This window comes from Gekko japonicus, unplaced genomic scaffold (genome assembly GCF_001447785.1).
Source record: "Gekko japonicus isolate JY-2015 unplaced genomic scaffold, Gekko_japonicus_V1.1 scaffold3730, whole genome shotgun sequence".
Classification (NCBI taxonomy): domain Eukaryota; kingdom Metazoa; phylum Chordata; class Lepidosauria; order Squamata; family Gekkonidae; genus Gekko; species Gekko japonicus.
Window position 1 is genome coordinate 53,844 of NW_015175481.1, and position 3,641 is coordinate 57,484.

A 3,641-nucleotide genomic window follows, 5' to 3' on the forward strand; every position below is an offset into this window, starting at 1 on the left:
AGGCTTGGCCGGGTGCCGGCTGCAAGCCGCTCAGCCCTCACTGTCGCGGGGGGGGGTTTGGTGGGCCGAGCTCTGGGGGGAAGAAAGTTTGGCGGGTCGGCCAGGCCTCACCGCCACCGCTGCTAGGGAAGGTGGGAGGGGGAACGCTTGGCAGGCTGAGTTCAGGCCCCCCCCCCTCCAGCGCATTATTCAAAACAATGTTTAAGCATATGGCTGCACAGCAATCCAGAGCAAGGAGGTGAGTGTGATCGTGATTCTCCAGGTTAAAAAAGACCACACCGGGGCCGGAGCAATTTAAACCGCTCCCCGCACGCCATCTGATCGCACCCTGAGGGTCATTTTAAGGTCCACATGCACCCATCCCTGCCAGAAGAGTGCTGCATGACCACGAGCCCGGGACAGTGCATTTGCATTTAGATTCTGCTTATCTCCCCCTTCTCCATTCTCACAACAGCCCTGCGAGGTAGGCCAGGTGGAGAGTTTTGTGACAGGCCCAAGGTCACCCAGCGAGCTTCCACGGTGGTAGGGGTGTCGAGCCCAGGTCGCCCGGGGTCACCGTCCACCCCACCATACGGCCCAGACGGGCAGCGATGTCCCCGTGATCTCCTCCCCAGCAGAACAACTCAAATGGATCTGCAATGTCCTTCCAGCGTTCGGGTGACAACAATTCAAACTCACGGGAAAAGTGTTAATTTTTTTTTTAATGTTTTTATTATGGACGGCATTTTAATTGTTAAACTGTGCAACAGAACGGCAGGCGGGCATCCGGTTGAAATAATATGGGTAACAAAGAACTTTCCCGTACCCAAAAGGCAGGGGAACAGTGTCAGGTCACGGCCTCATCGGTCCAGAGTGCCGCTGGGGCCTTCTCGACCCTCGGCTGTGCCTTGACTTTTTCTCCCTGTGGCCTTCCCGCCCCGTTCCAGAAAGAGCTCTCGGTGACGTTAACCGGACAGAGACAGCCCCGCCGCCCTCGCCTGCCGGCTCTCCTGAAATTTAAAATCAGTGCTTTTCTATTAAACAGCTATCCCGCCGGGGAGTCGGCGGGCAAACAGGAAGAAATGTCTCGGAGTGAACAAAAAAGTGCTTACAAAAGAAATAGGCAAACAAACATTCTTTCAGAGTCTGGAGAGGCCGAGTGCTGGAGGGAATCGAGCTGGATAGGTGGCGGCGGCGGCTGGACTGACGATCTCTCGAGTGCAATTCGAGTGCAAAGGGGGCTAGGCTGAGACGAAAGGGGTCGGGGTGGCATGGATCCAGCACACGGCGCTGGTGTCAGCCGGTCACAGGAGACGGTGAATGACGACAGGAGGGGAGACGTTTTCCTTCTAAGGTGAGCCAGACCGAAGGTTCTTTGGTCAAAGGGGGACTGGGACGGATGTCCGGGAGACGAAACTAATTGAGTGCTCCGTGCTGCCGCCTTTCGTTCTCTTAGATCAGCAGCCTCCGGGAAGCCCATTTTTGGGGTTCCTGTTCAGATAATGGGGGGAGTTGCGAGGACTGGCCCTAGGCTGTTAACCTGAACTGCAAAGGCACCGGAACCACGGCCTGCTGAGTGAGTGGTCCCTCAAAAGGCAACCGTTTAGAAACAGAGGAGGGGCCTTCCATTGGAGCGGGAGCAAGAGGAACTGACCGCACCGCTGCTGTCAGAAGGGCCAGCATCGAGGGCAACCTTCTCATGAGAACACCTTCGGCAAAGTTCGGAGAGAGATCCAGAGTTTTCAGACCGGGTTCTCGCGCTGCCATTTCCATCCGCTCCCCCACCCTGCAACCCTCTGGCTTTCTGAACGAATCTGGTTTATCTTTCTGTACCCTGTAGCTCTGCCTTTTGTCCAGAGGTCCGCGCGAAGGCACGTTCCCGACGTACAAGTGAGATGGAATGCAAGCCAGAATTTCTAGACACACCATAGCCAGTTATTTCAATAGGGAGGGAGGGATCATTCATACTTCGGTCCTGTCACAGACCTTGGGACAGGGAGCACGAACGGAGGTCCCTGAATTAAGCAAATGCAAGTCGGACCGCGAGACGAACACCTTCCAATGCCATTTGTCTAAGGCCCAACTTAAACACTGGTGCCGGCTCTGCCCGTGCAAAGCAACTACGCGACGTGCCCTAACAGCCCTTGGTGGCACGCATAAGCTGCCTGACGTGGGAAGCTGCCCAGCTTAAGCAAAACACCGCCCACGCGCCAAGCCCCGCGAGGAAGTGCCTTCGCCTCCGCTGACCTGACATTGAAACAGGGCCGAAGCGGAAACGGGAAGAGGTGGCTTAACCGCTTGTCTTGCGAGATGCCCAAAACGGCCAACGGCTCCGAATGCCAACTTAAGATCTTGCCAGTGTTGCTTTTACGTGCTGGATGTGTTGCGCTTCTAACTGGCGCTCAGACCTGTTTTGAAAATCCTCAACACGTTAAAAAACAACAACAATAGTTTGGCATTTAAAAAAAAGGGATGCTGCCAATTATCTTTAAGACCATCTGCTGAGGAAATGACACCGCGGAAGCCGTCCTCAGAAGATTTTCCCTGGAGTCAGCCGCGCCAGAAATCCCACCGTCTCCTGGGACTGATGAGCTGTTCGAGACGTGTTTTAGCCTTATGCCCACAAAGCTGGCCACGGGACAGGCTCATGTGTTCATGTATCCAATCATCACCCCCCCAAAAAAACCCCAGACTGTATCCCTAGGGACGCCTCCCCGACAAACCCCACAGCCTGTCCTACTCGGCCCAGAAGGCAGGGCTGAGACAAAAAGAAACTGCGGAGACCGTTCTAACATGACATGCCCCTGAACCTGCACTCTGAAAGTGGGACAAAGAAGCTGCACTGCAAACTTTCCCTGAATGTGTAACGTGACCTCAGGTACATCACTGCCGCAGAAGTAACAACTATGGGGCGAACTTGAAGCAATACTCTTACATCTAGGGCAAGCCCAGAGCTCAGGAATACGACCCTTAGAGCGGTCTGATGTGGAAGACGGCTGCTCTTATGCCCTTGAGAGATTCTCAGGTCTCGCTTTCCCCCTACTGAGGGAACAGCACGCACATGGGCCTGTCTAAGAGTCCGCACAGGTTTGCTAGAGCGCAGCTGAGCTGACGAAGTTAGGAAGGAGTTTCCGCACAAAGGGAATGCCGGCTAGCGGCAAGGAAAGGGTCAGAGAAGGTGATCAAGTCACTCACAAGCAACGTGCAGCAGGGCTTGACTTACAAAGGAGGCGAGCGAGCTTCTCGAGTGACGCAAAGCATGGGAGGGGCCTCCTTGTCTCCGCCCAAGAGCTGCTGTCGAAGGGCCAGCTGCTTCTGTCATGCTTTCTGCTCACACGGGCTTCATTGCCTCCAATCGCACACACAAACGCACACAGAAGACACTGTGGCAGCGTTGGGGGGGAAGAGCCTGAAGGACCCCCTGGAGAGTCAAACAGGTCCTTTCCTTGCTGACTGCCAAGCGATAAGGCTCTGGATGTAGGAGGCGGGCGAGAGAAAGCTGGGTGGGGTGGGGAGAGGGTGCTGAGCAGGGGGGAGGAAAGGAAGAGGGGGAAGACGGACCCCTTTCTCAAAAGAGAGAACTAACGGAGGCCAGCTGAAGAGCTCGACCACTTAAGGCAGGAGTGAGAAACGGAGATTGCAGGGGAAAGACGCAAACGGGG